This window comes from Fukomys damarensis, unplaced genomic scaffold, assembly GCF_012274545.1.
Source record: "Fukomys damarensis isolate Sample0158 unplaced genomic scaffold, DMR_v1.0_HiC HiC_scaffold_1, whole genome shotgun sequence".
NCBI lineage: Eukaryota > Metazoa > Chordata > Mammalia > Rodentia > Bathyergidae > Fukomys > Fukomys damarensis.
Genome location: NW_022900913.1, coordinates 63,535,188 through 63,553,308, shown reverse-complemented (window position 1 = coordinate 63,553,308; position 18,121 = coordinate 63,535,188).

The following is an 18,121-nucleotide window of genomic DNA, read 5'->3' as shown; positions in this document are numbered from 1 at the left end:
TTTTGATTTTGTCATTAACCAATGAATTACTTAGAATTTTTTTGTGCAACTTTAATTACTTGGGAATTTTCTACATAATTCTTATTTTTAAATTTAATTTTGTTAAGGTATGAAAATACACTTTTTTAAAAATCATCTTTTAAAATAAATCATATACCTAAATATAGTCTATGTAAATTTTCTGATTGCAAATGCAAGGAAAAGTTTATTCCGTTTTCATGAGGTAGCGTTTTCTGAAAACGGCAAGTTTATTACTGTGGTCCAAGTCTTCAATCCTTTTTACTTATTTACTGTCTACTTGTCATTTATTAAAATGATTTTCTGAAGTCTCTGAATACTAATGTAATTTTCTCCTATATTCGCTTTCATTTCTGCTAGTTTTTATGTCAGTAATTGTGAAGCCTTGTTCTCTTATATATACACAACTTTACGGTTATGAAATATATCTCCACTCACGGAGATGCATCTTACGGTGAAATCTCTTGATATTATTGAGTTATTCCACCTTCATTTTTATTAGTTTTTTTGTTAATATTTTTGTTAGTGATTTCATCTTTTAACCAATTTATGCCATTTTATTTAATGATCGTTTGGGGTGTGTTGTAAGCAATCTACAATGGAGGTTGGCTTTTATCTACTTATATGACAAGTATATGAAAAGCTCTGTCTTTTAATCGGACTGTTTATGCTTTTATCCCATGTATGGTAGGGTGATATAAATGAGTTATACCTGCTATATTCCATTTCTCTTTGCCACATTTCTCCTCTGTTAGTTTTTTTCTATTTTTTCATAATTACTTTTGTTGTCACTTTTCCTATGTTACGGCCTATTGTGATACAATTTTGGTATAGTTATCTGTGATGTTTTTAAATAATAGTTTAAAAACTACAATACTTGTATTTTAATTATTATACCTTAATTTTAAATAACACTCAATATATGATGAAATAACCTTAACACTGTATTATACAACTACTCTTTTCAGCTTTCATTTCTTTTTGTCATATGTTTTATTCATAAATGTTTTTAAAGTTTTTAAAATATTACACTTTATTTATATTTACTTCTAATAATGTTTGTTATCTTGTGTGATCAAAATTTTATTCAGGTATTCTTATACTTACAGAATTTCCTTGTTCTCTCAGCAGTGATTTCTCAGTGATGATTTGTTTTTCCAACTTTAGTTTGGCTGAAATAAAGTATTTTTCTTTCACCTTGAAAGTCTTACTGATCGATATATTCTAGACTGGCAGATTTTATTCTTTCTTTACTGAAAGGATTTCATCCCAATTCTTGAATTCTATATTCTTACAAAATATTCTATCAATTACATAGGGAATATTTGCAAATATAATATTGCATCATCTGAAAATACTGCTTTCTTTCTCAGCACATGCTAGCTTGCTATTTTTTTTTTTTTAGCTTGCTACTTTTAAAAATTATTTTGTTAGGATAAAAGTGAATTGTGACCATCTATCGGATATCTGCCACTGTTCTAACTAGTGGAGGTATATCAGAGTAACAAAAGAATTCTGTCCACTATTGGGTTTATATTAAAATGGACACATACAGGCCTGAAAATAAGTGAATACACATAAAGTTGTCTGCTCTGTCTACCTTTATTTTCCAGGAAAATTCAATTTTTATATTATCAAATGTCATTACCTACATGTAAGTTTGCAATCTTTTAGTTCTCAGCTCATTGACCTATTCAGCAATTTATAATCATTCTCATTTTATAGTAACATCTTTAAAGATTTTATATAGTAAATCTTATACATCAATTTTAATTTTGACTTTTTTATATTTTGTTTTTCGTGATCAACTTATAACTTCTTTATGAGTTTTCACTCTGCTTCACATTCTATTTTTAAAATACGATTATGTTCATTATCATTTGTGTTAGTTGTGATCTTGTAAACTTTCCAACTGGAGTGTTTTTCCAAGTTTTCTCTTCCTTTGATGAGGAAGTAGGGGGTCACGACAAAGTCAGGGTCTCCAGGGCTACATGAAACCTGCCATGAATATTTGGTTCAGAACTCAGAATTTTTGTTCTTAGTTTAACCCTTGAAGCTCATTAATTTTTGCCAGAAATTTATTCTTAAATATTTATTGTTTTTCCTTCCTAACCATTGAGTCTTTCAGTAGATGTTTATCTGATTACAGCTAGAAAAACAAATCCATGGGCCCTTCCAAGTTTTACTTACAAATGATTTAAATAAAAATTACAGATTTTCCAGAACTTAAAAAAAATTAGCTAATTTAAAAAACTATAAATAGTAACTAATTTAAATTTAGCTAATTCATTTAACAAATGAATCCCCATAACATAATTGTGAAAAGGTACATAGAAAGATAACATAACATGTTTCAATTTAGAGAGTAAGCTGTGAAGTTAGTAATCAAACTCAGAAAATACGCACTTCTGTACTCTATATAATTCTCTATGCTACCCACCCGTAATCTTCACTAATAGGCGCATACCTCTACACAACACGCATACACACACACACACACACACAGATGATTATTTGTCCATTGTACCACATGTTAGAGCATAAAGTAAAATGCACGTCAAGTCACAGTTACTTTATGCCCAGCTTCTGACACAGAAACCAGCCACCCAAGGTTTTTTCCCTTTCACCTCACTCATTGTTGACATTCTAGTGAATTAAACAGCCTCCTTCTAATATATAATTTCCATTACTGGATCAGTTACTTAAATGAATTTTGTTTCTCCAGTCTTACTACATCAATCTCTTTACCAATCCATGCGGTAAATTGAGTAAATTTTCAAATGCAATGTATTCAATGAAATACTTTGTTGGACCTGCATTTAAAATTAGAGAAGGTTCACATAAAAGCTTAGCATGGCAAGATGGAAGTTTTCTGAACTCGTTAATGATAACCTATTTTCCTCTCATATATATTATATATGTTATATATATATATATATAATAATATATATGAAATAGTTTGTGATATATATACACATACATATATATATACATATATATGTATGTATATATATATACACACATATATATATATATACATATATAGATATATACATATATATGTATATATATATGTGCACAATATAGGACCAACTAAAAATTACCTTAGCTCTTCCTGTTATCACTTATTTTGACACACAGAGATAATAATGAATATTCATATAAGTACTTTATGAAATTTCTGAGTCTATTTTGCCTGAAGAAAAGGTGGGATTTTTAAGGGCAATAATATGTTTTAATATTCCATAATTGCACAGGTTATATATGTGTGAAAGTTTTGACAAAATTCATCATTTTAAGTCAGAAAATATTTGAATGGTTTATCTGTCACCTAAACCTAAGATAAACCTTTAGAGAGGAAAAATCCTTTTTGGTGACATTTTACTGGTCAAAACCTTTCAACTTGAGAAAATGTTCCTGCCAGAATTAAATCAAGTTCAGCATTTTATCAAATGTCACATATTCACTTAACAGTCCTAAAAGATTCTGGGTTCCAAAAGATAACTTTTATCAGCGCGACCATATTAGTTTGGCTTATTTTTCATCAAAATTCATATATACAAAGTATTTGATTTTCTAATTATTTTCTTATTAGATATTGATAATGGAATCAATCTCAGGAATTTTTGGGGTTTTTTTCCAGCTTTAATTGAGTTTATTGGTACATTTTAGGGATACAGTACAGTTACATTCATTGCTGGGATCTTGTACCTCTACATGACAAGTCTTGATTCTCATTTTTCCCCCTACCCCTGCCCTCCCTTAATCTCAGGAATTTTTTTAAAGCCTATAATACTAATTTAGTTTAAACAAAACCTACTTTCATGAAGCTTAAAAGTATGCTCAAAGCAAAAATTTAAAACTTGAGTGCCTACCTAAATTTTCTAAAATGAAATTTCAATCTATTGTTCTATTTGCTAACTATTATAATGTATGTTACTACAAGGAAAAGTGAAGACAAATTCCATATCAAGGTAATTCACAGTTCCTCAGAAGGTCAAAAAGCAAAACATATAGATCATCTGACATTCTCTTAATTATCAGCTACAGAAGGAACAGTATGCTCTTATAACTTTAACATTCTCTGGAAAAGAAATAGGCATGGCAAAGTTTCCACCAAGAATTTCTTTCTTTATATTCCTGTAATTTCATATTTATTTTAGATTTCTGTCTTCCTATGTTCTTCAGGTTTAATTTTTAGTACAAATTTTATATTGTTTGTGAATAGTCACATTTTGTTTACTGTGCATTTGCAATATGACTATAAAAGTATAATCCTATCAAACTAACTGGATTAACAAGTAAATAAAATCTCAACAACAGCCTAAAACTACACTTCCTAGACACATGTAGAAGACTTCATATGACAGAAACAGATTATCCATCCTCAAATGCACAAAGACCATTCTCCAGGATAGATCAAACAGTAAACCTCAATAAATAAAACAACCTGAAATCATTCAAAGTGCGTTATTTGTATTTGTGCTGCTGATGCAAGTACTAAATTTTTTTCTGTGACTGCAGTATAATTAAGCTAGAAGTTAATATCAAAAACATGTGGAATTCAAATAGGCAAAAATTAAATGTTCTTGCCTGAAATAAGCAGTGTATTAAAGAAGAAGCTTCAAGATAAATTAGAAAATACTCTGAGATAAAATAAATAACAATGCAGCATATCAAAATTTAAGACATGAATCTAAAAACAGTACTCCCAGAGAAAATTTTAGTGGGAAACACCATTATCTTAAAAATAACAAAGATCTGAAATTAGTTACTTTACTTTTTAATTTGAAAAACTAAAAAGCAAGAGAAATTTGTCAATCAAGGTAAGCAAAAGAAAGAAAATGACTAAGATTAAAGGGTAGCTAGAGTTTCAAAAAATAAGAGAAAATCATGAAACCAAAAGTTGGCTCTTTGAAAAGATCAACAAAATTGTTAATTCCTCCACAAGACAGAGTGAGATTGGCGAGAAGTTCAACTTACTAAAATTAGAAATAACTACCAACAGTACAGATGGAAAAGTTTCCAAAGGAATACTATTAACAACAGTATGCCAACAAATTAAATAATGTGAATAAAATAGGAACCTTCCGAGAAAGACACAGACTACTGAAACCGACAGATATATTCATAGCAAAATTATTCACATTAACCTGAAATGTAGAAATGATACAAATGTCTATCACTGGAAAAGTGGATAAAGACAGCCATGGCTTAAAGCATTACCGCAGATTACAATGTGGGTAAACCTTGAAAGCATGGTAAGTAAAAAAAGTCAGTAATAAAAGACTAAATATAAAATTTTATTTATCAGCCAGGTCCATATTAGAAAATTCTATAGAAACAAGATGGAGATTCGTGGAAGTTCAAAGTGGGGGATTTGGAAAGGGATGCAACAAACTATTAATAGGTATGAGATTTCTTTGGAATGAATGTAATGTCTCAAAATTAGTTCCAATGACTACATAACTGAAAATATAAAAATTGCTGATTTGTACACTTATAAAGGTAAAATTTTGTGTCATTTAATTAAATCCCAAGCCCTTATGAAAGCATGATTCTGAGAAAAATATTGAAATTTTATGAAAATATATAATTGAAACAAACTCATATGAAAGACTTTATATTGACTATACCTTTTATTTCTTAACTGTATTACTATTTCACTTAAATATTTGCACTTAAATTTCTAAATTTGAATAAGTATGTTAAAGTAAACATTGCAAATCTTAACTTTATGTTAAATAACACCTTTACACCACACAATAGAGTAATTGAACTCTTTATCTAGATTAAAATAAATGTCTTTTGAGGATAAATATTGAAATATTTTTGTAAAATATCTGATTTGCTTCAGAAAAAGCCGTCTAAAAGTGAGTTGAGCTATATAGGAATGACGACTGGTTATAAATTGATCATTTTTGAAACTAAGGGATGAGTCCATGGAATTTATTCTATTATATGTCTCCTTTTATATATATATTTTTTCCTTTTATTTATATTTGAAGTTCTCCTGTCATACAGGTTTTTTAAGCACCCAAAGGATAGAAGTACAGACTGAAATGGCATGATCTCCCCACACATATATAATAGCAACTACATAAAATGATGAATGTGTGAATAGTGATATTCATTTCACAATATACATATACATAAACCATTTCATTTTACACTTTAAATATAAACAATTTTATGTGCCAAAGACTAACAGACAAGTTAAACCGAATGGCTAATGCTACAATAACATTTCCAGAAATCAAAGTCATAAAAACAAATTGAACCACCAAATAAGAAAAAGCCAAGGTTGTTTTATCCTTCTTAGTATTAAGCACACAGCAGTGAATTCTGAAGGCAATAGCTAACCAAGAATTTTACAATGAAACAATCACTCAAGTCTGAATGCTAATCAAGTAATTATTAGCAGCTTTTCCACCTTTATAAGGAGCAGTAGGTTGTCCTATATAAAATGTTATAATCAAAGCACCACAAAATTTATTTTTAGAGAATATATTATTGCATATACAGGAAGAAGCTATATATTAACATATTCATATACTATAATTAAAGAATAACCTGTGGCATCAGTATTCTGGAAGAATGGTATATATAAAGAAAGATCTGGCAAAGAGTAAAGAAAAAGGTGGCAAAGGCTAGTCCTAGAAAGATCTGTGCAGTATTTTTGAAATTGTTCTGTGTGAAATTATATTTGAAAATTACAGAGGTGAGAACATGTTTGTTCTTCAGAGTTCTTTATGCAGACAATTGAATTATTGGAGGTATGGTGTGTTATCAAAGCAAAATTCTTGGAATTAGTAAATTTAGTTCATTTCATTAAAAGTCTATGTTTCCTTTATTGTCAGTAAAGAAGGAACCTAACAGACAGCTTACATTCCTTTTTTATTAAATTATCCAATTATTAATTTTACTTTCAATTGTTTCTTCCCATATCTCTAAACGGTTCCTATTGCTTCATTAATAGCTATTGCTACATTGTAGACATAACATATATAATTAGGCTTGGTATTGACTCAGGCCAAGTCAATTTATATTCAGCTTGGAATTAGCATATTCTGTCTCATTATATCCATTCACAGACTTAATGTGTTTCTTTTTCAGAAATAATTTTTATACCAATTCAGTTTCATCTTCTGTTAATGTCTGAATAAGTATTAATTACAGAGACAATGTAGCACATTAATAATAAAGTGAAAAATCCCTACAACCCCAGCATAAAATAACTCTTCATATCTTCATTTCAGTTTCCTTACAGAGTTTTCAAATTATTCACTTTTTGTTGAGACATCGTGGCCCAACCAGTTGCTGCCCCATGGTTTGCTTAACAGTTACCCTTGCTGGGCCTTAGGTGAGCTTCAGTTTTTAACAATCATGAATAATACCTCATTGATTTCAATGGAACTTATATGAATAAAATATAGTTTCAAGTCTTTATAAATGTGCCTTTGTTGAGAAAAAGCACACATTCTTCTTCCTGTGTTATTATTCTTATAACACAGAAATGATGGATTCACAATTTTGTTGCACCTCAGAAAAGCTCTCAGCATATTGAGGACAGGGTAGCAAAAATACAAACTATTATTATTCTAGTCTTTATTTTGTTGACAAAGTGTGTTGATTTTTATGTAATTGAAATGTAATTTAACACATAATATTGTGTATTTATCTCCAGTCTGGTATACCTCACATTTATTAATCTTTAAAGCTTTTGCTTCTTTTTTTGTTGTAAAATATTCCTAACATAAAATCTGCCACTTTGACATTTTATGGGATACACTTCCGTGACATGAAGTGCATTAACAGTATTGTACAACTATCACTAATGTCTATTCCCACAACTTTTTCAGCATCCCAAACAAAAAGTGTGACAGTTGCACAGTCATAATATATTTTTTGTCTGGATGAATTTGCCCATTTTAAATGGCTCATATAAGTAGATCCATACAAAATTTTACATTTCATTTCTGGCTTCTTTCACTTCTCATATTCTTTTTGAGAGTCATCTACATTGCAGCATATATCTGCATTTTATTCACTCATTATTAAAGATGGAGGATACTCCATTGCATAAGCACACATATTTTGTCTATCCATTCATTTAGCAATAGACACTTGGCTTGTTTTCATCTTAGGTTTTTATAAACAATGGCATAAATAATTAGTGCACATACATCTGTTTATGTCCATGCATTCAATTCTTTAGGAAGAGTTAAATAACTGCATCGTGTGATAACCCTATATTTTATGTTGAAGGAACAATGAAAATGGGTACCAGTTCTTCATCCTTAAAACACTTATTATTTTTGTAGTTTATAAAGTAGCTATCCAAATGACCATAAAATAGTGTGTTATTTGCAATTTTGATTTGCATTTTCCTAATGGTATTGGGTGTATTTTCATATGCTCCTTGGTCCTTTGTATATCTCCTTTGGGGAGGTAGCTATTCAAATCCTTTAGATGATAGGGCATTTTGAAATTGTGTTCATCAGTGCACTCTATAATATTTATGATAACACTGGCCATAGTAGATGTTTACTATTGTTTCCTGGATGAGTCTAGGAACAATGACTGAATGTCTCTCTTCCATGAAAACCATACAGTGTTACTTAAATTGTCTCTTTTTAATGGCAACATAGTGAAAATACCGTTGTCTCATGGCCAATGTCATAATTAGGTCAACTCATCCATATCAGGAGCATATTGTCTGGAATACGGTAAATTTTAAACCAATGCTAAATGTCAAATTAAACAAAAATAGTCACATATCATCTATCAAAGTCCAAGACATTCCATCTTAGATAACACATGTGATACCTCAGCACCATGGTCAGGAAAACCCTGTAAATCCAGCTCATTTTCTGGCAGAGTCCTAGTAGGATGCAAGCATCATTGATTCTCATCCTTCCTGCAAACTTTAGGCTTTTGGGGTCTTGATTTCTTGTGAATCACTGTCTGAACCAGAACACTCCTCTATCCACATTGACAGAAAATGGACGCAGGTGGAGCAAAAGAAACATTTCTCCAAGTAAAAGACAGTTAAAAGAGAGGTAAGACTGTCTTCATCATTCCTTACCACTTGTCACATGTTTTTATTGAAGGTAAGATTTTTGGTCTCATTTTTCTACAAATAAAAACCCAACAGTTTTTTTATTCATTAACTTTATACAGTATGATAACATTCATCGTTGGTAATCTGTGCCTTTACATAATACATCTTGGCTCTTATTTGTTTCACCATTTCCCTGCCCTTCCTTCATCCCCTTCACCCATTTAGAAAGCCTTTGTTTCCATTTTTTTCCTTATCTCATATATTTTCCTTTCCCTTCTTTCTTTTCCCTCATGCCTCACTTTCCTTCCTCTTCCACTTTAGACCTTTTCTTCCTGTTTCACATTATGTATTATACTTTTAGAACCTCATTTACACTTTCAGTTTCTCATACCAGACAAACTATTCAGTATTTTCACGTCCTATTTTTTTTCACTTAAAACTTTGGCCTCATTTGACTATAAATGTGTCTAGCTTCTCGTGTTTTATGGCTATTATTCCATTTTTATTATTTGAAAACTCACACCTTCTTTATCTAGTAATCATTTGATAGACATTAGGGCTATTTCCAAGATTTAGCTACTATAAACTGTGCTGCTGTAAACATATATGCACATATATCACTGTGGTGTGATGCTTTTAATTCTTCTGGAAAGACATAGAGCAGGGGAATAGCTAGGTCAAATGGGAAATCTAATCCTAGTTTTTTGAGTTATCTCCATACTGATTTCCACAGTGGTTGCACCAGTCTACACTCCCACCAGCAGTGGAGGAGGGTTGCTTTTACCCCCACAGTCCTGCCAGCATTTGATGGTTCATTCCATGATAGCAGCCATTTTTTCTAGGGTGAGAAGGAATCTCAGCTTTGTTTTCATTTGCATATCTCGAATGACTAGTGATGTTGAAGATTTTTACATATCTTTATTTGCTATTTCTACTTGTCTGTAAAATATCTGTTCATTTCAGTTGCCCATTTTTGGATTGGCTCTTTAAATTTCAGAGGTCTGATTTTTTTTAAGTTCTCTAGATTCTACGTAGCAGACCATTATCTGAGGAACAGCTGTTGAAAAATTTTCCCACTTTGCAGGTTGTCTCTTCACACTGTTGGTGGTTTCTACTTGCTGTGCAGAAGCTTTTTAATGAGACGAGATCACACTTGTTGATTCTTTGTGCTAGCTCACAGGTAACTGAGTTTTTGTTCATAAAATTGTTTCGTACAAAAATATCTTCAAGGGTTTTACCTAACCTTTCTTCAAGCCGGTTTAGTTTTTCTGTTTTAATATTTAGATCTTTAATGGATTTTACTTTAGTGCATGGTGAGAGAGGTCTAGTTTTAATCTTTGACAAGTTGAAACCCAGTTTTTCCAGCACCATTTATTAAAGAGGCTATCTTTCCCCCAGTGAGGGTGTTTGGCTCCTTTGTCAAAGATGAGGGGGCTGAGTGTGTCTGGAGTTGTTTCTGCATTTCTGATCTATTCCACAGGTCCTCAGGTCTGTTTCTTTGCCAGTAAGTACTATGATATTTTTTAAAAATCACATTAGCTTCGTAGTATAGTTTCAATCTGGGAACTGTGATACCCCCTCCCTTGTCTTTACTGCCTAGAATTGCTTTGGCTATTCTAGGTCTCTTCTTTTTCCAATGAATTTTTCGAATTTTTTTCGCTATTTCTGTGCAGTGTGCTGTTGGAATTTCAAGTAGGACTGCATTGAATCTGTACAGCAGTTTTGGAAGCATGGCCATGTTCACTATGTAGGTTTTTCCTACCCGGGAGCAAGGGATATATTTCCATTTTCTGATAACCTCTTTGATTTGTTTGTTTTTTTTGTTTTTTGTTTTTTTCCAGAGTGGTGTAGTTTTCAGTGTACAGGTCTTTTATTTCTTTGGTTAGACTGATTCCTAGGCATTCAATTGTTTGGATGCTGCTGTGAAAGGAGTTGATTCTCCAGTTCCTCTCTCAGTGAGCCTGTTGTTCATGTACAGGAAAGTTATTGATTTTTGTTTGTGGATCATGTATCCAACTACTCTATTGAATTTGATTATTAATTCTAGAAGGCTTTTGGTGGAATTCTTGGGGTCTTCCATATTGAGTATCATATCACCTGCAAATAATGACGATTTAACTTTTTCATTTCCTATCTTTATTCCTTTTTTTTCTTTCTCTTGTCTAATTTCTGTGGTTAATATTTCCAGACTTATATTGAATAGGAGTGGTGATGGTGGACATCCTTGTCTTATTCATGATTTCAGTGTGAAAGATTTCAGTTTTTGACCATTTAGTATAATGTTGGTTATTGGTTTTTCATAGATGGCTTTTTATCAGGTTGAGGTAGAGATTGTCTATTCCAAATTTTATAGGTTTTTTATCATGAATGCATATTAGATATTGTGAAACACTTTTCTACATCTATTGAGGTGGTCATGTGGTTTTGTCCTTGGCTCTGTTAATAGAATGTATTACACTTATTGATTTGCATATGCTGAACCATTCCTGCATCCCCAGGATTAATCCCATTTGGTCAGGATTTATAATCTTCTTAATGATCTTCTGCATTCTGTTTGCCAGTATCTTAGTGAAGATTTTTGCATCTATATTCATTAGGGAGCTTTGCCTATACTTCTCTTTTTCGGGTGGGTCTTTCAGCTGGGGATCAAGGTGATACTTGTTTCCAAAAATGAATTTGGGAGAATTACTTCCCTTTCAATTTCATTGAAGAGTAAACAGTAGTGGAAATAGTTCTTCTCTTAATGTCTTGTAGAATTCATCACCGAAGTCATCAGGATCTGGGCTTTTCTTTGTTGGTAAGTTTCTAAATATATTTTAATTTTTTTGATTGATATTGGGTCGTTTAGAATTTTTAGGTCTTCTTTGTTCAACATTGGTAATTCATATGCGTCTAGAAATCTGTCCATTTCTTCTGTATTTTCCATCTTTACTGGTGTGTAGACTCTCAAAGTGTGCATTGATGATCCTCTGAATTGCTCCTAGCTCTATGTTAATTTCACTCTTTTTATTCCTACTTCATGGATTTGGGTCCCCCCCCCTTTTTTGATAAGGTTGGCTAAGCACTTGTCAAATTCATTTATACTATCAAAGAACCAATTCTTCATTAATTTTTTCGTATCATTCTCTTAGTCTGTTTGATTTCAGTTCTGTTGTTTGTAATTTCCTCCTTTGTACAAGCTTTTGGTTTCTCTTCTTTTTCTTTTTAGAAGCTTGAGATTCACGATTAGGTTGTTTATTTCAGCTCATTCAGTTTTCCTAATATGGGTCTTCATTGCTATGAATTTCCCTCATAAGATTGCTTTCACTGTGTACCATAAATTTGATATGTTGTATTGGAATTGTTGTTTAATTGTGGAAACTGTCTAATTTCATCTTTAGTTTTCTCTGTGACCCAATTGTTATTTAGGAGCAAGTTGTTCAATTTCTATGTGTTTATGAAGTCCTGGTGATTTCTTTTGCTATTGAACTCCAATTTCATCACACTGTGATTTGATAATATACAGAGGATAACTTCAGTTCCTTTGCATTTACTTTAAAATGTTCTATAAGCAAATTTGTGATCGATTTTGGAAAACAACCCATATGCAGCTGAAAATAATGTGCATTCTGATTTTGTGGGGCAGAACACTGTAAATACCTGTTAAGTCCATTTCTTGAAGAGTTTTGTTGAGTTCTAGTATTTTGTTGTTGATTTTTTTTGTCTAGTTGATCTATTGTGACAATAGGATACTGAGGTCCCCTATTACTATTGTGTTAGTGCTTATTTGATTTTTCATGTTCATTAATATTTATTTTGTAGAGTTGGGTGTACTAGTATTTGGTGTACAGTTAGTTTTTCAAATAGAATTAGGCTGTATAATAAGCTTTGTACAATTCTTATTGTACTTTAAATATCTTAGGAGCACATCTTAGCCATTGTTAAAGCTGAATCTATTTTTGTGTTCCTTAATTATACAAAAAAAATCTTATAAGATTGCTGGCAAAATTTGAGCTCAGAGGTCATGTCACTGGAGATATATTTTCTCTGGATTTTCCTTTTACCATCTTCAGATTCTGTAAGAATCTATTTACTGGACATTATTCTCCATAAATATAGATGCAATACTAAATGAAGTATAGGTGTCTATGTAGTTATGAAAGACAAAATTGAGTTGCAAGATATAGGCAGAGAAGGATGCATATATTGAGAACTAAATGAATAATTACTGGTAAAACATATAACTTACCTTTGTACAAATTGTCAAGTCAATTTTTATCAGTAATCATGCACAAAATCATTAATCCTGGAGTATATAACCATTCTCAAGTTTTAAGTATATGTAAATCTAATTATAGATCTCTTCTTACCATTTTTTAATACTCGCAGGTTCAAAGTCTTACAGTGTTTAAAAAAATCTATCATCTATTTAAAGAATGATGTCATGATTGACTTCTATGAAAGGTTAAAAGATTTAAAACCACTACTTCACCACATATTGCAAAACATAGACAAAAACACAGCTCAGTCAATTCTCTGAAATTATTATTCCTCCATTACTAAAATCAGACAGAGGAATAATGAAAGAAGCAAATGAAAGCATTCCTTGTGAATACTGGCACAAAAATTCTCAATAAAATTCTGACAAGTAGATTCTGGTAAAGTGTCAAAAGGATTATGCACTATGACAAAGAGAAATTTATTACAGGAATACAGCATTCAAATCCAACATAATCAAGGTAAAATTTCCTTACTCATGGCAAATACCTTCATATGATCATCTATGTAGATGCAGGGAAATTACTTGATACCTAGAGAATCAGAAGAAAGCAAAATGTTCTCCAATGTACATAGGACACCTGTTAAAATGACATATATACTGTTAACATAATTAATGTTAGAAAGTGAGTATTATCAGCCAAAGATGAAGAAAAATGCAGGGCTGTCCATCCTTAGTACTACAATCATTGTGAAGGTTCCAGTCAGGGCATTAAGCAGGAAGGAAAACAAATAAGTATCATTCATAGTAGAGATGAAGTCAAACAATTTCTATTTACATATAACATGTTGCTGTATATACAGAAATCCTAAGAAATTAGAACAAACACTGAAAGCTAATACAAAATCAATAAATAAAAATGAATTGTGGGGCTGGGGATTTAGCTCAGCCTTTCAGTGGCCTGCGTTGCAAGTACAAGGACCCGAGTTCAATCCTTGGTACCAAAAAAAAAAAAAAAAAAAAAAAAAAAAAAAAAAAAACTATACACATGCAATATGCAATCAAAATTGAAATTATGTAATAATTCTATTTATAATAACGTGAAAAAAATAAAATACGTATAAATACAAAAAGTGCAAAATATATATATTGGGAATGACAAAACATCATTGGAAGACATTGAAGGAAACATAAATGGGGACATTATCTTTTCATGGATAAGAAAATACAAATTCTTCAAAGGACAACGCAAAGTAAATGTATCAACATGCAACACAATCACATTCCCAGGTGGTTTTGTCTACAAATCCGAAAGCTGATCTTAAATACATGTGGAAGTAAAAGGGACCAAGCAATCTTGAATAAGGAAGAATGTTGAAAGATAGATACTTCCTGATTACAAAAGTTACTGCAAGCTACATAGATAAAGACTGGTTTTGCTGTAAAAATAAATGTATGGAACGGAATTGAGGCCAGAAATAAACCATCCTTTTGTTGGTACCTGGTGTTCAGCAAGAATATTGAAATAATTCAATGGGAAAAAAATTGTTTTTCATCAAGTAGTGCTGAGAAAGCTGTGTATAATGGGTAAAAAGTAAGATTATACCTCTTACTCACATGTGTGCAAAAATGAAATCTCATTGAAAATGGGTCAAATATCTACACATAAAAAGTATGAAGCCCCAGCATAAAATAATTCATTAACATTTTTAAAGTAATGCAATAGTTGGCATACAAAAGTCTGAAACAAACAGATATAGTAATCTTTGAGAACAAGCACTCAAAGAAAAAAAAATAAATTGGACCATATCATATCAAAATTAAAAATTTGGTAAAAGATACCATCAAAAAATTTTAAAAACAACCTACAGGAGAGAAAAAATCAGAGAGCATATGTATACAGGTATACACACATTTTGTGTGTATCCAAAATATATAAAGAACTCTCACAATTCAATAATAAAAAAAAACTTTAGAATAGACTGAGAATTTTAATAGACATTTCTCAAAAGGTATCTCAATGGCCAAAAATCACTTTAAGAAAAGATACTCAACATCATTAGCCATTATGGAAAGGCAAATCAAAACTACAATAGTATATTACTTTCACATTCAATACCACGAATATAATTAGAAAGACTGATAACATGTGTTGACAAGGTTGAGAGAAATCCAAACCCTAATACATTGCTGGTGGGAATAAGAAAGTGGACAGCCAATTTGGAAAATATTTGGGCATTCCCTAAAATATGAAGCGTGAAGTTAACATACGATCTAGAAAATCCCACTCCTATGTTTATACCCAAGAATAATAACAACATATACTCAAACAGAGCAGAAATATTTCATTATAGCCAAAACGTAGAAATAATCCAAATATCTGTTACTCAAAGAATAAATAAGACATGACACATCCAATCAATGGAATATTATACATTTCTAAAAAGGAATAAAAAACTAATATGTACTACATATGAAACTATCTTGAAAGTACAGCATGAATATGTTTATGAAAGAAACCAGGTACAAAAATACCACTATCATATTATTTCATTTGAATGAAAGGTCCAAACTAGGCAGTCTAGACAGAAAGTAAGTTGGTGGTTATCAGAAAGACGAGAAGGGAGGACCAATGGAGAATGAATGTTAAAGAATTCATGGTTTCCTTTTGAGAGGGGCTGACTGAGAAATACTGACTATGTTCTAACACAACGGAACACTTTAAAAAGCAATTTTATAGTACAAGATTTATATTTCAGTAAATAAAGCCAAAAGTACGTATTTTTCTCACACAACGTAGAGGTAGATGTTAGACTGAAAGTATAGATGATGAAACCGTAAGCAGGACTGCTCATTTGGGGGAAGATAAACAGTATGCAGGCATAAGATTGCAAAACATTTGCTTTGTTAGTGGCAGTTTTGGCATTGAAAGGACAGCACTGCAGTTTAAGGGTCTTTTTAAAAAAATAATTCAGGTAATATTTAATTTAGTTTACTAATTTATTTCAGACCTAAATCTATCACATCTACTCTTCCACATAGTAATTCCTTCCTCTTCTTTTCTTTAGTTGCTTTACAAAAAATAAATTACATTTCCTGATTCTTGGATTTAAACTTTAGGTTATTCATACTAATTTATCTTGTTATTAAAAAAGGAATTCATACTATCTATTTTCTTTGGTGCATACTTGAGCCTCATTTAATAATCATCAACAGTGTCTCTTCTCATAAATTACTCAATATTCCTTAATTCACTTCACTATAATTTCTTTAGTATCCTTTTTTTGTTCTGTTGTGATCAATATAAATTTTATGCTTTTACTCTATTCTCTATTTTAGCACTCCAGGCTGTTAATGTGGCTCATAAATTATAAGAACAATAATAGAATGGCACTACAGTCAGATAATAAGGTTTTATATTATAAGTTTTTTTGTTTTTCTTAATGGCTGAAATTTTTTAAAAATCTCTAAAAACAAGGCATATTTTAGTGGAATACAAAACCCCATATATCTGTACTAAATCAACATTAATATATTATTAAGATATCTTCTATTTTAGTTCATGTTCATGTTTTTGTTCTATTGGACTTTGACTTTGGCATCACGTCTACATTTAAATCAATTTTTCTCTTCCTTCTTCCTAAAATACATTTGTTGATTACCAAAAACATTAATGAGTTGCTTCTTTTACTTGCCAACAGACAGAATGTAGAACCTGTTCCCTCGCTCTGTCCGTTTGTGCAATGAGTCACCCTCCCTTCGGGGATCAGAGGTCAGGCTCCCATTTGCATCTTGGTTTTAGCCAAGTGTTGCTCAGCAGTGCACAGTAATGCGGTCGCTTGAACCACTGCACTGGCCGCTTGTCAATTCACCTATTTACACTTGAAAAACCTTCAAGTATACTTAGTTATTCTATTGCTCTCTTTCCTTTAAAAAAATTGGGACAGAACCTTAGGTTTGTTTTTTTTTTAATTATCTCTAAATGTGAGTGTTCCTGTAAATGTGAACATTCTGTGCACACCCTGAATTGCTACACTTTTACTACACCCTGCTGTGCACAATAGTGACTTAATTGGCAAAGATAAGTACAATTACAAAAATAATGAATTGGAGACATAGTTTCCACCATTCTTTGTTTTAATGAGTTAGACTAGATTAACCCTTGTATGTACTTAGAGTACTGCAGTTCAAAGTGCCATTAAATCGGGAAACCAAAAGTGAAGACACGGGTATAGTGTCTGCAGGATACCCAGCAGGATCACTTTTATTTTTCCTCCTCAATGAAACCCAGCTAGCATTTTCCTGTTTATTTAAGCCTCTGTTAGGAATCAATCTTGCCTCATTAAAATGATGGGTAGCCAAAGAAGATGTTAAAATGAATGACAGAGGCTGTGGGATGACGGCTACTGAGCCATGAAGCTCTGTGCTGACTAAAGGCACAAAAGAAGAACATTTTCAAATAAAGCGTGTGGAAGGAAAGACCTAAATCGTAGAGGATCACACAGACACATATGACTATGCCTGTTCAAATACATTAGGCTACATGTAAAGACTTGACAGACTGGTAAGAGTTCACATGAATTCCCCTCTATTCCATACTTACCAAAGGGAAAAGGACACATGCAATCTTCACCAAGTGTATTTCAGCCATCACACTGCTTATTTTTAATTTTGAAGAAAGTAATTAAATCAAAATCTTTCTCCACTGAGAAAATGAGGTTCCTAAGGAAAATGAAAGAATGCTTTTCCAATTGGACAACATGATCTAAAAACTGGGCAGGGGATTTAGCTCAGTGGTTCTAACGCCTGCCTCACAAGCACAAGAACTTGAGTTCGATCCC